This window comes from Narcine bancroftii, chromosome 1 (genome assembly GCF_036971445.1).
Source record: "Narcine bancroftii isolate sNarBan1 chromosome 1, sNarBan1.hap1, whole genome shotgun sequence".
In the NCBI taxonomy this organism is placed as follows: Eukaryota; Metazoa; Chordata; class Chondrichthyes; order Torpediniformes; family Narcinidae; genus Narcine; species Narcine bancroftii.
In genome coordinates, this window is record NC_091469.1 from 382635447 (window position 1) to 382653995 (window position 18549).

General features: G+C 39.7%; 1 protein-coding gene across 10 annotated transcripts in view; it reads left to right on the forward strand.

The window, feature by feature from the left end:
* fars2 (phenylalanyl-tRNA synthetase 2, mitochondrial) overlaps positions 1–18549 on the forward strand; it is a 423747-nt gene that overhangs the window by 390655 nt on the left and 14543 nt on the right. For 4 of the 10 annotated variants that reach the window (XR_011349825.1, XR_011349826.1, XR_011349831.1 and 1 more), the window contains 2 exons: positions 1933–2082; positions 4035–4245. The exons of 5 other annotated variants lie outside the window; for them this stretch is intronic. The gene's annotated coding sequence lies outside the window, so the exon portion shown is untranslated. The remainder of the gene's footprint in view (positions 1–1932; positions 2083–4034; positions 4246–18549) is intronic. One more of the 10 variants, XR_011349827.1, reaches the window with a different exon arrangement.

Here is an 18549-nt window from a genome sequence, read left to right on the forward strand (position 1 = left end):
TGAACTTGTTTTATGGGAATGCATAAACAAATCCATAGATAGGAGAGAGATTATCAAAATCTACTGAAAAACCAGCCAGTGCATTTTAATGATTATTTGCTCTGGGACCTTGTGCTACTTAATTTTAACCATAATCCTTTCTTATGGATAAATATCTGGTTTGAAAGAAGCTGCTCTCTCGCTATATTCACAATATGAAAAGCCTTTGTGTATTTCACAAAGTAGGACAGACTCTCATTAAAGCTGACAAACTCTAGTCCTGATGATGGTGATATATGGGAAGTAAATCTAACTGGCTACTTCACTTTTCACTTAATGTCACTGCTTTCTGTAATGAAGCTCTTGTAACTGGTTTTGTAAAGTGCAGCCAGAAACGAAAGTTAAATCTGTGTCCTTGGAGATGAAAGATTAATGGTTTCTCATTTTTCACCACATCCCATAACAAAATTCCATGTTTCCAATGTCAGGCTTTTTTTTTACCCATTTTGAGTTTTGTTTATGTAATCAAATGAAATTTTTCAGAAGTTTCTCCCATAGTTCATAAAAATTATTTCATAAAATGCTTTGGAAACCAGATTGTCGATTTCACTTTATACTAAATACAGTTCTCACTCCATAAAATTGCAAACCTGACATTTTTATGCTTTCTGAAATTTAGAACGATTTGTGTGAAAGGGTGTGGAAGAAGGGCTCTGCCATCATTTTTCTGAATAATCTTTTGACGAAAGGTTTCAAATTTTTTAATTTTATTTTTTTAAATTTAAACATACAGCATGGTAACAAGCTCTTCCATCCCATAAACCTGTGCCGCCCAAATACCCCAATTAACCTACAATCGCTGTAAGTTTTGAAGGATGGGAGAAAACCAGAGCACCTGGATGAAACCTACACAGACCTGAGGAGAACCTAAAAATTCCTTGCAGGCAGTGCCAGATTTGAACCAAGGTCGTGGTGCTGTAATAGTGTTGCACTAACCGCTATGCTATCTGTGATGTTGATAATGAGAGTACCAGTATTACAGCTGAATGTATGCTGTCATTATAGATGATGCCTCTTTCATCGTCCAATTGAAACAATTGGTTATCTGTCTTCCCTTTATATAACAAATCATTGCACCATTGCTGATCAGTGAACCCTGGAATTAATAATATAAAACGCTTGCAATTTCTAATGATGAAACAAATATGTTAATCCTGTTTGCAAATGCGATTATTTCAACATTATTGTATCAGAATGGTAATGTGCAGATATATAGTGACTGCACAGCATATATCATATATCTACATATTATGGTGATAGACTCTTGTTACTAGGTAACTACAGAAGCAAACTATCATAAGAATGTGAAAGATCGAGCACAGGGCCTTCTTCCAAAACCAATTGAGACACAATTAAGGTTGCAGTTGGCAGTGTTGTCAAGCAGTAAAGCATCACTAATAAAGGTGCGAAAGTGTTGACAGATATCTCCTTTTCCTGGAACATAATTACATAATGTTGTGTGCTGTTGGCATATCACTGCTTTATATTCTGTGATGTTTCATCTTTCAGCAGTCTTGCTATTTTAGATCCTTGCACCACTGGGTTTCCCGCTAGTTGTATACTCCTGTGCTTTGCTCTCCTCCCTCCTCATTCATTGCATAAGTCATTTGATGTAGAAGAAACCATTGCACCCTAATGTTTATTGTCAGATTTAACAAGAGAAAATGTTGGGATTGCTCAGTAAGTCAGGCTGAATCTGTTGAAGAAAGAAACAGAAAATTTTGGGTCAATCACCAGTCATCAGAACAAGGAAAAGTTTGATAATACTAGGAAAGAAGGGGGTGGGAGCAGGAAAGAATTGTGAAGAGATGAAAGACTGGAGAGATTTCATGATAAGGAATGATTGTTTTATTATTTGATGAAAACAAAGTTACTTTCCCAATTTCATTTCAGCATTTGATCATCTGCCGGATGTTGTATTAGTCTGTTGTTCTGTCGAAAAGATAGTTTAAATCCAGATGACCTCAGAAAACTAGCTCAATATACTTGGTTTCTGGCCCTCTCCTAATAAAGAAGCCCAGCATAGCAACAAGAACAAGACTTGTAAGCATTTCTAAATTTTATGTTTGATTTATCGAATATTAGATTATTCATTATTCATCTGGCAAGGACATAATTTATCACCTATAGGTTATTACCCTTGAACTACATACCATAATTTATGAAATGTAACTAAAAAGAGAACCAAGCATGTACATGAAGAAAGAAATCTAAAACCTTGCAGGTCAGATTATCTCAGATGCACATCCTCACTTCCTTGCAAAGAGCCAAGTGAACTGCACCAATTGATTACTTCAAGACAGAGAAATATCTGTGCTATGAGTAAACTTTGCACACTATATCCAGAAATCTGTTCCAGAACCTGCCTACTTGTTGGCTTTCAACTGTAAACAAAAATAAAACAAGGGTAAGAGAAATTTTAAAAAACAGCAGTTTTTATTGTATAATTAAATATTTTTTAAGTAGTTAAAAGCAAAATTAGGACAGATCACATTCGATCTTCCTCACTTCCCATTAAACTGTGGTGGCTGCAATATCTTCTTGCAAGCTTATGTGTCAGTTTAGCTCCAAGCTTATAGCCCGTTCCTTCTGCATGTCCACAATGATGCATCCTGAGTTCTCAGTATGGGCTATTCTCTTGCTTTTGTTCAGCTCATTGCTATTAAACATTTTTTAATTTTGATAATTTTAGACATGCAGCTTGGTAACAGGTCCTTTCAGCCCACGAGCTCGTGGCGCCCAATTACACCCAATTGACCAACAAGGCCTGTATGTTTTGAAGGGTGGGAGGAAACCAGAGCCCCCAGGGAAAACCAGGGACACAGGGAGAACATACAAACTCCTTATAGACAGCGCAGGATTCAAACCCTGATCACTGATGCTGTAACAGCGTTGCACTAACTGCTACACTAATCGTGCTTCAATCTTCAAATACACGTTGAAAACAATACATGATGTGAATAACAAACCATTATTAAAACATGCTTGCTTGCAAAAATCTCATTAAAAACCCTCATTCTATCCCATTTTGTATAGACTGTGTGATAATCAAAATCAGGTCACATTGAGCAGCCCATGGTACATTTTAATAAAATGAAATGGAATAAGCATCAAATAAACCATCTTTTAAAAGAGGAAGGTTAATGTTTTAATAGAGGACAAGGGACTGCAAATCTTTCTATGTTTTTGGCCTAACTGAGCATTTTCATCAAAATCTCTTTTCATTCTTTCTCTAGCTGAAGAGAGCGTTGAAAGTGAAACAGTATGTTCTTAGTAGTAGCTTTTGCCTGTTCTACATTTCTGATGAAAATTCATCAACTTAAAATGTTAACTCTGATTTTTTTCCTGCTACCTGATTTGTTGAGTAGTTCCAACATTTTCTGATTTCATTTTGGATGGATTTCCAATGGTGCTTGGCTATTGAACTTTTGCCACTGTCTTTCTAACATAATCCCATCTCAGAAAACTGTCCCCAGACCCACCCCGGTTTTAGTGACCTGCTGCATGATCTCTGAGCACCTTAAACTGGCACATGTCAGCTGACCAGGTGAGGTGTTACAAGCTCCAACACTCTGAAATAATTAATGACTCAATTAATTGTTAAAATGTGGAAGAAGTGGGTGCATTTTATGGTTGTAACATTGTGCATGCGGAGATGGATGTTCGAAGGAGAGAAGATATTTACATCTTGTACTATCTAGGGTTTGTTGGAAGCTGCTCAGATTATAGGCAGCAAGTAGAACAGTATGAAAGAAGTATTACAGAAATGGTGTATTCCAGAAGAAACTGCCATGGTTCCAAAGTAACTTTTCAGATATAATCATTAATTCAGTTGGCCTATTTAGGTGTTATCTCCAGGGCTGATTGTCTTCTTTTAGTGCTCATAATGAAATGTTGGAAAGTTTAAAAAGTCTAGTGTATTGTAGATCAGTTAAATTCAGAATCATATTGTCCAGTAACTGTCCCAGGCTCTGATTTATGGTTTCTGTTTATAGAATTGTAGACAGTTCAGAATAGTTTAGCTAAAGAGCTCAGGGTGACATCATAATCTGCTGTACAACACAATTCTCCTTGGAGGCTCCTGGATCATCCATGCTGGCTACGGTCCCTGTCACAGTACAGGAAAGCTGCTGACACTGCCAGCCAGCCAATGCAGCAGCACAGGGAAGAAGGCAGCCTGCAACATTGGAGGCTGGACTAGCACAGGTGAGCCAGAACAAGATACTTGCAGCTTATAAATCTTCAGGTTGAAGCTATAGATTTATCTGACCTGTTTATTTAATTTTGTAACAATTGTTGTGTATCCAAACAACATCAATGTTACGCATGATAGCTGAATGGAAATTGGTGCAACGAATTGTGACATCATCTCCCAGGAATATTATACTCTTGATTGACAGATTGCCCTGGCATAGAAAATTTAAAATTATGCAAGGCTCATTTTCCTATTCAATGGTCTGCACAGGTCAAGCTTATTTTTGGCACTATTTTTCTTCAGGTTTTTAAAAAATAGTTCTAGTTTTCATTTGCTTTTATTCTTCAAGGTGAAAATGTCAGTGTTACAGAAATAGGACACGATTTCCACTTTTAGCATGAAGAATCAGAATCAAGAGCTCCAACATCAGATGCACGGCATGCTCAAGCGCAAAGTCGAGCTGTTCTTCATAAAATGCTAATTTTATTATTGGAAAGACTCAGAGGTGAAAAAGTTTAATGTTCATGCAATGGCAATCCATACATTATAGTGAACTTGCTATGTCTTTCAGGAATAGAAGCTGTCACGTCTTGAGTCCCACATTATTTTCTCTGGTAAAGGTTTTTAAAATTTATGATAAAACCATGACTTTTATTATTTTCTCTATTGCTAATATTTATTCTTCATAAACTCAGTAAAAATGTATAGAGAGCTTTTGACCCACTGGCCTGGAAAGCTACAGCAAGTAAGACTTTCATTGCATCTGTACATTGTATAATACAAAATTGAACAAAATTTAGGTTAAAGAGATGGAAAGGGTTGCATTCTGGCACCAGGTGTAGGGAAACTGGTGTGGACCATGACAGAATATGCTCATCATTAGACTGATGTGATGTGGGTGCAAGTTGAGAAAGTGAGTATATTACGAAATTTGAGTGCAGGAGATGAAGAGGAGCAGGGTCGAGTTCGTTTTCATTTGATTACAGATATCTGTGGAACCAGGAGTCCATGCATGACTGGATACAGCCCCCATTCTCTGCAATAATTCACGAACTAATTCCCACTGACCCAGATGACAGCTGCTGTGCAGGCATTGATAGAAGCAACGAGACAAGATTGGGATGGGGAGGTGGGGGGGGGGGGGGGGTTGACCAAGACTGATAAGGAGAAAACATTTAGTGTGAATTGCAGTAAACTTTGTGGTGTTGGAGCAACCTGCATTCATGTCTGAAGCTTACACAAAAATGCTGAAGAAACTCAGCAGGTCATGTAGCATTCTCAAGTATCAAAGATAAAGATACATAACAAATGTTTTGGGCCTGTGCTCTTCATCAATATATGAGCAAAAGCAGACAGGCACCTGAATAAAATGGTGGAATGAGGAGCAGGGGGAGAAAAAAAGGGGGAGGGGATAGCTCTCTAAATGGAGAAGGAAGTGAGTGGAGAGCTGGAGGAAAGGAGACAGGATGGGGAAGAGAAGGAAACAGGGTGTGTCCTAACGGAAAACAGAGAAATTGATATTAATTCCATCCAGTTGGGGAGTGCCCAAACAGAAATTTAGGTGTTGCTCCTCCAATTTTCAGGTGGCCTTAGTTTGGTAGTGCATGAGGCCATGGACAGACATATCAATGTGGGAGTGGGGTGTGGAATTGAAATGGTTGGCCATTGGAAGATCCCCACCATTCCTGTGGACAGAGCAAAGGTGCTCAACAAAATATTCTCTCTCAGCCTGCGTTCAATCCCTCCCATGTAGAGAAGGCCACAATGAGAGCATAAGATGTAGAAGATGACTCCCGCAGATTCATAAGTGAAGTGTTGCCTCAGTTGGAATGACTGTTTGGGGAGGAGGAGTGGGCGCAAGTGTAACATTTCCTGCAGTCACCGGGTTAGTACCAAGAGGGAAATTAGTAAGAAGGGATCAGTAGATGATGGAATTAAGGAAGGAGCAGTCCCTCCAGAAGGCAGAGAGGGGAAGAGAGGGAAATATGTGTCTGATGGTGGAATCATGTTTTAGATGATGGAGTTTGCTGAGGATATAATATGTTGAATGCAGAGGGTGGTGAGGTGGTAGGTGAGGACAAGGAAAATTCTGTATTTGTTGTGTCTAGGGGCAGAGGGGTCGGCCGATGTGCAGAAAATAGAGGAGATGTGGGTGAGGGCAGAGTTTATGATGCTAGAGGGGAAGCCACGGCTTTTTTGAAAAAGGAGAACATCTCGGATGATCTGGAATGGAAAATTTCATCCTGGGAGCAGGTGCAAAGGAGACAGGAATTGACAGAAAGGAATAGAGTCCTTATAGGAAACAGGATGCAAAGAGGTGTTCTCAAAGTAATTGTGGGATTGGTTGGTTTGTAGAAATTTTCTGTAAAAAGTTTGTTTCCCAAGCTGGAGACAGAGAGATTGAGAAAGGGGCCAGAAATGAACCAAGTGAATGTGAGGTCTAGGTAAGCATTAGCAGAAAAGTGGATAAAGATGATGAGCTCATCATGGGTGCATGAGGTAGCACCACCAATGTACCGGGGCAAGAGTTGGGGTGCCTTGCCTGTGTTGGCTTGTGGCAAGGATTGCTCCACATAGCCAACAAAAAGCCAGGCCTTGGGTATCGCTTTGACTTGGAGAAAGTGGGATGGTGAAGGAGAAGTTATTGATGGTGAGAACGTTCTGCTAAGCACTGGAGGGTGATGGAGGAGGGGGACTGGTTGGGTCTGTTGTCGAGAAAGAAACAAAGGGCTTTGAGACCTTTGTTATGGGAGATGGTAGTGTATAGAAATTGGACATTTGGTATGGGGGATGGAGGTGTATAGAGATTGAATGATTGATATGGGGGAATGGAGCTTCACTCCTGAAAATGCAGCATCCTTTAGAATGATGAAGAAGCAATGGTCTAGCACAATGTGTGTTTCCACTGAGTGTGTGGTTTTAGAGCAGACAAAACTGGTACTGTAACATCTTTACATGTGCACCTGTTGTTAGTAAAAGTTCAGGAGAGCTAAAGTGTATCACAGTCAGAAGTGTCCTGTCCCAATTTGTGGGTGTGTTGATTTCACCAGGAATTAAGTGCAAAACTTAGCAAGAATAGTCCCATTTTGTGTGATTAGCATCTAAACATCAAGTGTTGCCCAAACAACTTTCTAGACTGTGGTCTTCAGCGACAGAGGACAGGTAGTTGGGGGAGATAAAACTTCCAGATATTATTTTATGTCTGTGTTAGACAAGACTTCTTAAAATGTTGTGGGCTGATTAGCACAAAGTGCTGGAGGAACTTAGCTGGTCAGGCCACATCCATGAAAGAAAATGGATAGTCAATGTTTCAGTCCAGAACCTTTCATCAGGAATTGCAGGAACTAAGCAATAGCCCAAATAAAAGAGGGGTAAAGGCCAGGAGCACAGGCTGGCAAGTGATAGGTGAATACTGATGATAGACGAAGAGAAGAAAGGTGATAGGGAGAAGGGGCAGAGGGCTGAGAAAGGGGCCCTCTGATAAGACAAGGAAGGAAGTGAAGGGATGGGGAGCTAGAAGAAGAAAGGTGTGTGTGTGATGAGAAGTCAGGCGAGGGAGTGGAATCAAGAAGGGGGAAAAGGGCCAGAATGATGAAATAAGACAGAAAGTGGGGTAGGGAAGAAAATGAAAATTGAGGAGAATTTTCCCAGAAATTAGAGATTGATATTGATGCTGACTTGTTGGAGACGACCGAGATAGAATAGGTGTTGTTCCTCCAATTTATGTGTGGCTTCAACCTGGCAGTGCATAAGGCAATGGGAAGATATTGTTAGTCTGGCAACGGGAAGTAGAACTGAGTGAAATAAGAAAATCTGCAGATGCTGGGATTGAGTGCAATGCACAAATATGCTGGAGAAACTCAGCAGGTCATACAACATTCATTAGAAGTAAAAGGTAACCAACATTTCAAGGTTGAGATGTTCATCAGAAATTGTAGTAGCTGGCCACTGGGAGGTCCTTGCAGTTGCAGCAGACAGAGCGAAGGAGTATGGCCACCTGATGTGGGTTAAAGATCACCTGTTGATTATTATTTGATCCACTTGGATCACTCAGCGCCATTAATCTTTCCATTAATAATGAATGAGATCTGTTGTCAGTATTATTAAGTTGAATGCCAAATCAAACAGTGCAAGTCATTTTTTAATATTTACAATTGTATGAATAAAAAATTGAAACAATTTTCAAGAAATTGATATTAATATGTAAAGTAAACACTATTATAACACTGTATCAATATTATTCGCTGATGCATGCAGGGTATAAAATTTTAATTACTTGATTTAATTCAGCATTTTTTCTTTATATTCAGGCATATAAAGACCACAGGAGGTTATGCATATTGTGATTCATTTACAAAATAGGATTTTGTGTTACTGTTAGAGCAATTCAGGAAATATCTGGGAGCTATCCAAACAGTTCCTGTGTTAGTAAAATAATGCTTCTCGGTTAAAAGACAAAATGCTGGAAATTTTGATGTCCGTGAGCATTTATGAAGGGAGGAGTGGTTAACTTTGCAGCTCAATGACCTTTCATCATTTCTGAAATGTGAACCCTCTCAGGTGGTGCCTGGCATGTTGAGTTCTTTATTTCATGTTTCCAGCATCTGCATTTTTGAAATTATATATGTCTTTAACTGAAATTTGTGTGTATATTCTTTAATTTTCTTTGTACTATTATCAGAATATAATAGTTGAAATTCTCTAAAGGGCAAATTTGATTTGACTGTAACAAATGTGAACACTTCCCCTTTTCATCTGTCCTGTACATTTGCACAGTGCTTGTAATTGATTACGTCTCTAGTGAATCTCATGATCTCCTTTAATTTTGCCAAATAACGTTTTTAGTCTCTTCTTGTCAGTGGGTCGAAGACAGCAGGCAGAGCTATCAAATTTGTGGCCATTTGTTTTTCAGTTATTACCTGGCATAAAATGCTCTTGAAGTGACTTTCACTACGTTCCATTTTCTGATGAGATTTTAAAACTATGGTAATACACAACATGCTCCTGTTCACAAGTTTCTACTAAAGCCAATTATAGGGCAGTGAATTGAATTACATAATATAATATTTTTATTTATATTATGGCATAATATTATTTAATATAAGACAGAGTTATTTCCATTGATGGGGGAGACTAGAACTAGGGGACATAGCTTCACGATAGATTTAGGACAGAGATAAGGAGGAAGTACTTTCCCCAGACAGTGGCAAATCTGTGGAGGTGACCTCAGACAATATATTTAAGACAATGTTGGATAATTTTTTACATAGTAAAGAAATTAAGGGATATGGGGAAAAGGCAGGTAGGTAGAGATGAGCCTATTATCTGATCTGCCACTCATTGAATGGCAGAGCTGGTTTGATGGGCCAGATGGCCTACTCTTGCTCCTATTTCGTATGTTCTTGTTTTCCTGCTATTTAACTTCTATTTACCCCGATAGGACTTTTAATAGTTAATACTACAAGGTCAGGCTAATGATAGGACTTCTCAATCACTGACTTTACAAAAATCTGGACAGATGCTAAATTGGGCAACTGAGCCAATGTATTACAATACAATAAATATATTTTTCAGTGAATGAATAAATGTCTTAGAATCCTAACACAGAACTAGTTTAATGATTAGCGCTGTATAATTGTGGATATTTCTGTATAATGTGTTATAAAACAAAAGGTGCATTTTATAATTACATTGTCTCCACTTGTAAGAAATCATGCTTTCAGATTATACGTTAATGCGTCTTCCAGATAAAGAAATTAATGGATCAAAGATCTTAACTATATAAAAGCAGTACATGACAGAACATTCAGAAAATGTTAAGCTTTCGAATGAGGGGTGACCTGGAACAACTATCAAAGTCCCAACACTCATCCCCAGGCTGTACTGCTGAGGTAATGACACATCAGCAGCAGTAGGACTGGATGCTAGCCAACAATCCCTGCAGCATGACCTTCGCTGAAGTCAAGAGAGCTTTGAATGGCTGCAGTCTGAAACGTTAAGATACTCTGAGTGGAGAACAAGGTGGTGAGCAAATTAACCAAGTTAGGCTGCTCCAGTCAAATTCTGAATAATGATGCCAGTTCTAAGATGCTGTGAAATTGTCAAAGTAGAGAATTACCTTTTGGTGTGGATATGTGAGGTAATATTGCAGGGCCATTTTCTCATTTACGTCTCTACTAAACTTGTCAATCTGAAATTGTACAATTCAGAATCAGGGTTTATTGTCATGAACAAGTCATGAAATTCAGAATTTTGAGGCAGCGTCATAGTGTAAACATACATATTATAACAAAAAACTAAATGAAAAATAATAACAATAATCGTGTACGTAAAGTACATTGATTATTCAGGAAACTGATGGCAATGGGAAACAAGCTGTCCTGGTGCCACTGAGTGCTCATCTTTACATTCCTGTACCTTTTCCCCAATGGCAGGAGAGTGAAGAGACTTTTTTTTTAGACACCACCTCTTGTCGATGTTCTTGATGGAGTGAAGTCTGGTGCCTGTGATGTCGCAGGCCAAGTTAACAACCCTCTGGAGTTTATTCTTGTCCTGAGAGTTAGTGCCTCCATACCAGGCAGTGATGCAACCAGCCAGAATGCTCTCCACAGTACACCTGTAGAAGATTTTGACAGTCCATACCGTATCTCCTCAGATACCTCACAAGTATAGCCATTGGCGAGCCTTCTTTGTGATTGCATCAACGTATTTAAGCATACAGGACAGTAACAGCTCACAACCCCATGCCGCCCAAATACACCAATCCACCTGCAACCCGTACATTTTTGGAGGATGGGAGGTAACCGGAGCACCCAGAGGAAACCTACAAAGACGGAGAGAACATACAAACGCCTTACAGACAGCGCCTGATATGAATCTGTGTCATTGGTGTTGTAATAGCATGGCACTAACTGCTATGCTAACCGTGCCATCCAAGATTGTGTCCCTCTTTAACAGAGAGAGTCATTCAGTGGCATTACTATTGAGTTCATATTCTGTAGTCGCCACTGAGAGAAACTCAACTGAAGTACCCCATACGTAATACTACAACTGCATAAACAGGTCAGAGGCTGGGTGTCCTGTAATGAGCAACTCACTTCTGACAATCCAGAGCCAAACCCATAGTTACAAATGACAGGATAGGAGTACTCTGTAATACTCTTCACTTGCCTGAATTAACGTTTCAATAACCCTCAAAAGGCTTGATGCTATCCAAGAAAAGCAACATGCATGACTGGCAGCCCATCCACCAGTTGCTTCAAAGAGCAACTGACCATTCCAGAAGTCACAGGTGTACGATGCTCACCTGTGACTTCTGCTACCAAGAGAGATGAGAGTAGCAGGTGCATGGGAATACCATCACCTAGAGGATCCCCTTCAAGTCACACATGATCCTGACTTAGAAATATATTGCTGGTCCTTTATTGACACCGTATCTAAACCCTGGAACTCTTGCCCTAGCAGCACTGTGGAAGCACCTGCAATAGATTCAAGGAGATGGTTGACCACCATCTTCTCAATGCTAAACAATGGGATCGGGATGAAAAATAAATGCTGTCCTTGTCATTGATAGCCTCCTCGCCAAATTTCAAGGCTGCTTTGGACTCATTCATTTTCTGAAGAGATGCAAATGGAATTGAACACTGTGCACACATTATTGATTGTAAACTCCTCTGTTGATTGTAGCAAGGTCATTGATGAGCTGCAAATTTGGGTCCTCTACAGATAGCTCTATTTTTATTCAGCTGCTGCTGTTTCAGGCGTAGAGGCAAAACCCTGAAGTAATTATAGTGCATCAGTATAAGCTGTTACAGTTTGCTGGTCACCATTTCAATATTGAGTCACTGCTGCAAATATAGAGTAACTCAGGAAACATGAATTTAGCAAATCTGTATAGTGATTGCAAATAGCTATTAGAATAATAGGCCTGACTTATGGCTAGGTGGGCAGATAGAAGGGCATTGCTCCACCTACTCATGCTCAATGGCTACGTGATGTTATGTCATGTTTAAATTTAGAGAAGGTGAGATGCTCAAACTGATTTGCATTTAAATTTTCAAACACTGTGGGGTTCCTTTTTGAATTATTTCTATAATCTTTGATTTGAAATTAATTTGGAGGTGTTGACTAATAAGGTATTTTATTACTTTGATAAATTATTTTCTTTTTTGGCAAACAATTTCTTTCTTGGTAGTGGGTTTAGATTTTTTTATATAATAACAATATCTATAATAATCTGTCATCTGAGAATGCGGGGTACCTTGGATGTAATGCTATGATTTAAACTTTATGTATTTTTTTCTTTTTTTTGACTTTTAGCTTGTATCCTTACGTACTCTGCAATTTTCAAAGTGGAATTTCAATTTTAATGTCAATAAAAATATTGAAAAAGGAAGAATAATATAGAATATAACTGCACAGTACATGCTCTTCACCCCACAATGTTGTACCAGCCGATGGAAACCTACTCCATGACATCTAATTTTTCCCTACCTCATACCCATAACCCTCTATTTTTCTTACTTGTACCAGCCTCCACCCCCAACCCTAGCAATGTATTCCAAGCTTCCACCATTCTCTGTGTAAAAACTTAGCTTTGACATCTCCCCTAAACTTTCCTCCACTCACCTCAAACACACATCCTCTGGTATTTGCTATATTTGTCCCACAAAACGATGCCAGCTATCCATTCTGTCTAAGCCTCAACAAATCTTATATACCGCCATTTAGTCACCTCTCATCCTTTATCGCTCCAAAGAGAAAACCCCTAGCACTATCAGACTAGGGTTGTAATAGTGGAGGGTTTTAACATCCCTCGTGTTGGCTGAGATCCCATTTTTTAGCAGGTTTGGACAGGATGAAATTTCTTAAGTGTGTCCAGGAAAATTTTCTGAAACATATGATGGGTGAGTTACGGGAGTGGATTCTGAGATCGACCAGCATAGGGAGAGCCAAGGTCTAATTAGGGAAAGTCAGCATGGCCTTTTGCATGGGAAATCATGTCTCATATTTTGATAGCATATTTAAAGAGGCCACCATGAAGTTTGATAAGACAGGGCAGTGGACATTGTCTACATGGACTTAGCAAGACTTTTGACTGATTCTACATGGCAGGCTGGTCTGGCAGACTAGTTTATGAGGTAACCTAGCCAATTGGATTTTAAATTTATTTTGTGGAAGGAGTCATAGGATTTCATAGATGTTCTGTGGTTAGTAATGGATTACTTAAGGTAGTATGTGAGTGGAAAAAAAGGTTGAGAATCACTGGTTTAGAGGGATATGGGCTGAATGCAGGAAAATAGGATAAGCATAGGTAGATAACTTGGTCGGCATGAACAAGTTGGGCTGAAGGGCCTGCTTCTGTGCTGTAGAACTTTATGACTCCATGACTACACTTTCTTTTTAATCATTCTTTTTCAGTCTGGATATCGAGGTAGCAGAGATAAGGTCAACAATAGGAAGACTGATTAGGGCCTAGGATGATGTACGGTGAGGTGGATAGCAAATAAAGATGAGGTGGAGGTGGGGGAGCACAGTGCTGGTCTAGTAATCAAGATTTCACATGTGGGTTGGTTCAGGCCTGGCCAATTGGGAGGTCCAGGCTTGGGCTGATCAGGAACGGAGGAGGTGCAGTTAGGTTCAAAGTTGGAAGCTGGGGTGTAAATGATAGTGAGGACGAAACTGGAAGTAATATATATGGAATTTACAGAAACATTTGCTGAGATACTACATAAATGTTAATTGCATAAAATGAGCAGTCATGATACTGGTTTAAATATATTAGTGCAGATGTAGGATTGATTATAGTTAAAATTAACAAGTAATTTTCATATGTGGAGTAACACACAAAGTGATGGAGGGGCTCAACAGATCAGGCAGTATCCGTGGAAGGCAATGAGCAGCCAACATTTCAGACCAAGACTTCATCAGGAATGCTCCTTAATGTTGCTTGACCCACTGAGTTCCTCCAGCAGATTTTTTTATTGCCGCAGCTTCCAGCATCTGCAGTCTCCTTATATCAAAATATGAGACATGATTTCCCATGCAAAAGGCCATGCTGACTTTCCCTAATTAGACCTTGGCTCTCCATATGCTGGTCGATCTCAGAATCCACTCCCGTAACTCACCCATCATATGTTTCAGAAAATTTTCCTGGACACACTTAAGAAATTTCATCCTGTCCAAACCTGCTAAAAAATGGGATCTCAGCCATTTCAGGTATTCACTGCTTGACCTAACTATTCCCAGCATTTTCTGTTTTAATGTCAGATTTCCAGCATCCTGTTTTTATATTTCATGTTGGAAATACTTCAGATAGGATCTGTTGAGCCAAGAGCATTGACAGTGTTTGTAGTTGACGATTTCTCATCAGATTTCTGATGAAGAGTCATTGACCTGCTTCTATCTCCACAGCTTCTGTCTGAATATTTTTTCCTCTTCCTTTGATATATTTATTTTGTGTCCATTATACATAAATTGTGCATTCTTCATTCATTCATTCATGACCTGCTGAATACTTTGAGAATTTTCTGTTAAATTTCAAATTTACAGCATGTGCGTTTTTACTTTTGAACTTAAAAACAGATTAAGGAAGCAATTCAGATTGCAAATTGTTTATCAGTTGGCCTTTTTTGTGAGAGTATTGATGTCTTCCAGAAATTGTGTAGGGTTTTGGCAAGGCCTTGTTTGGAGTACTGTGTGCAATTTAGGTTTCTGTGCTTGAGGAAGAATATAGTCGCAGCATATTGATCGATTCCTCAGATGAGAGCTGCTTCAATGTCCAAATGAGTAAACTTCTTTTGTATCCAACCTAAATTAGAAAAAATATATCTAATTGAAACTTAGAAGATTCAGAGAGGGATTGATTTGGAGGATGCTGAGCACCTGTTTCAGTGGTGGAGTGTTCAGAACTCCTCTATTTCTTGGGCAGTCCATTGGGATCCAAGATAGTTTTTTTTCTTTCCTGTTCTGTAAGGTTAATGCGTGACTTGCATACCCTGACGATCTGGGACAGGAGGTGCTTGGAGAGATGGACAAGTGGGTAGTTTAAAAAGTAGCTTGCCGTTTATGCTAGGGTTCAACATGGTTCCAACAAAGGGGCTCAAAGTTCTCAGCGATATCCTAAATGCTCCTCCTCCATTTAGAGTGGTTAATGGTCAGAATTTTCATACATTGTTAGCAATGTTATACACCCTCTGGAAGGCATCGAAAATATTCTTACATAGTTTCCACTGCCCAGTCACTAATCTATTTCCATAAAAGAGCTCAATCCCTTTTGATTATTGGAGTGACAGGCTTTTATGCATCCGAAAGGACCTGTATGTTATTGTTGATGCTGCTCCTTGCATTCCTCTTGGTGTTGTTCCACAGAGTAGGTTGTATCCACCATGGTCATCATGGATAGAATCTACCATCCAATGCAAGGAGAAGCTTTTTATTATGAGTGGAATAAATTCAGAAGGTCCCTGCAATTACTGTTTTTTAATTTAGACAGACAGCAGGGAGACCTCTTTGCAGTCATTATGGTTGGATTTTTTTCCCTTCCTTTCTTGAGGATGTTTAACTTTTCATCTAAGATTGCATGGCACAACCTCTTCTTTGATAGGTAAGGTTGTTAATTCCTTTCCATTATGCTTCAAAGATTCAGCAGGGCTGAAGATTTAAAGTGAAAGTTAATATGCTTTTGATTAGTAAGTGTCAAAGGTTATCGAAAGAAGGCAGGAGAATGGGATGAAAGGGGGAATGCATCAGCCATGATTTGAATGGTGGATTAGTCTCAATGGGCCAAGTGGCCAAATTCTCAAGTTTATTGTCATCTGATTGTACAAGTACAACCCAATAAAACAGCATTCTCCAGACCTCAGTACAAATAAAAAAGCAGACATACAACCAGACATAGTCATATATAGACAAACAATACATATGCAGAACAAGTATTTCATTTATACAAATAAAATAAATAAATATTGTTTCATGAATATGAGAGCTTCGGACGGTTAGTGTGAGCAGTCGTTCAGCATTCTCATTGCCCATGGGAATAAGCTGTTCTTCAGCCTGAAAGTACTGGCTCTGATGGTCTTATCTCTTCCTTGATGGGAGCAGCTGAAAGATGCTTTGTGCAGGGTGGAAGGGGTCCTCACTGATTTTCATGCCCTCTTCAGATGACGATCCCAGTAGATCAAATCAATGGGAGGGAGGGAAGGAAACTCCAGTGATCCTCTCTGCCACTCTTATTTTCCTATAGATTGACCTCCAATCTATTTTTCTGCTGCAACTGTACTATACTGTGATACAGCTAGCCAGGATAATCTCAATTGAGCTCCTATTGAAGGTTGACATAATGGTGGCTGGTAGCCTTACCCGCTTTAGTCTTCTCAGGAAGTACAGGTGCTGTTGTACCTTCCTGACAAGTAAGGAGATGTTGAGTGTCCATGATAGTTCATTAGTTAAAAGTGATCTCCAAGAAAGTTGGTGCTCTACACTCTCTCTACTTCAGAGTTATTGATGTGTAGTGGAGGGTAGTCATTCCTGGACCTCCTGAAGTCCACGATCATCTCCTTTGTCTTGACCACATTGAGACTCAGGTTGTTCTCTCGCACCATTTCACGAGATGTTCCACCTCTTATCTGTAGTGCAACTCATCGTTGTTGGTGATGAGGCCAACTACTGTTGTGTCATCTACAAACGTGATGACCCTGTTGGAGCTGGATCTGGCAATGCAGTCGTGGGTCAATAGCATGAACAGGACCGGGCTGAGCACACAGCCCTGAAGTGTGCCAGTGATGGTGCTCGACATTCTGCTATTGACCCCAACAGACTGTGGTCTTTCCATTTTTTTCTGAGGTCTTTTCTGTTTCTATCTCTTAAAATCTTCTGGCTCTAGTTTGCTCCTGAGTGCTTGCTGTTACCACATGGCATTTGAGTGATCTTGGATTTAGTTGTGTTGCATAGTTTGCAAAGAGTGCACCTTCCATCTGGTGCTGACTGCAGCCCTGTCCTTGAGATGTCCTTCTCCATTCTGGACTGGAAGAGGGCTAGGGCCTCGGGTGTTTGGGCTGATGATGTTTTTTTTTTGTTTTTGACAAGATGACTCAGTCTGGATACACTGTATACACTAGATGACTGATTGTACTGCCATGGTTTCCTTAGAACAAACTGAGGCCAAATAATTTAGGTAAAAATATAAATTAGAACTGCACCAGTCAATTCTTGATAATAATGTTCGGGTTCATGCAGATAGCCCGGATATTTTTCAGAAGATCTGTAAGTTGTACAATATATTTCATCCAAGAAAAAGATGACCATTGATAAAATCAGTGTAAATCAATGCTGGCCTTCAATCTCTTTGAATGTTGGAGCAAAGTGCCTTCTCACTTAACACAATTTGTTTGAGGAACTCAGTGAATTAAACAGCATCAGTGGGAGACAATTCTACTTCATCCTCTGCTACGTCCACTCCTTCAACCAGAAGCACTCGGAGGCAACCTGGATAGACACCTGGAGAACTCCTTACAGGCAGTGATGGATTCAAACCTGGATTGCTGGCTCTGTAATAGTATTGTGCTAACCCTGGCGTCCTTTGAGTGGGACATCCTTAATGACAGAGGCTTAGGTGGGGCGGAAAGTGTTAAATACATGCTAGATGGTTTCTTGAAGCAGCATGTAAATAGGCCATCCAGGGCCATACTGGACCACTGTTTGGAAAAGAGCCTGGTGATCGATATTCCTTAACTTTCAAGATAGTTATGATTAAGGTTAAGCCTGGGCCTCATAGGAAAATACTAAATTGGTACAGGGCAAATATGCAGGAATGAAGGGAGGTTAATTGAAAGCACTGTTATCAGGAAAGTCCACAACTGATATGTGAGAGTTGAATTAGGACCAGCTAATTATGGAACATAGCACATAGAAGCCCATCAACCCATGATTTTGTGTCAACCTAATGTAAACTGCTTCACAATCATCTAATCCTTCTCTACCTCACACCCACAATCCTTTATTTTTCTGATATCCATGTGCCCATAAAAATGTCCTTATTGTACCAACCTCCACCGCTAACCCCAGCAATGCATTCCAGGCATCCACCATTCTCTGTGTAAAAAACTTATCCCTGACTGTCTCCCCTAAACTTTAATCCACTCACCTTTACACAGGTCTCTGGTATTTGCTATTGGTGCCCCTTGAAAAAGATGCTGGTCTTTCATCCTATGTTAGCCCCTTATAATCTTGTAGATCTCTATTAAGTCACTTCCATTCCTTCGTCGCTCCAAAGAGAAAAACCCTCGCTCTGTCAAACTTGTTTCAAAACATATGAC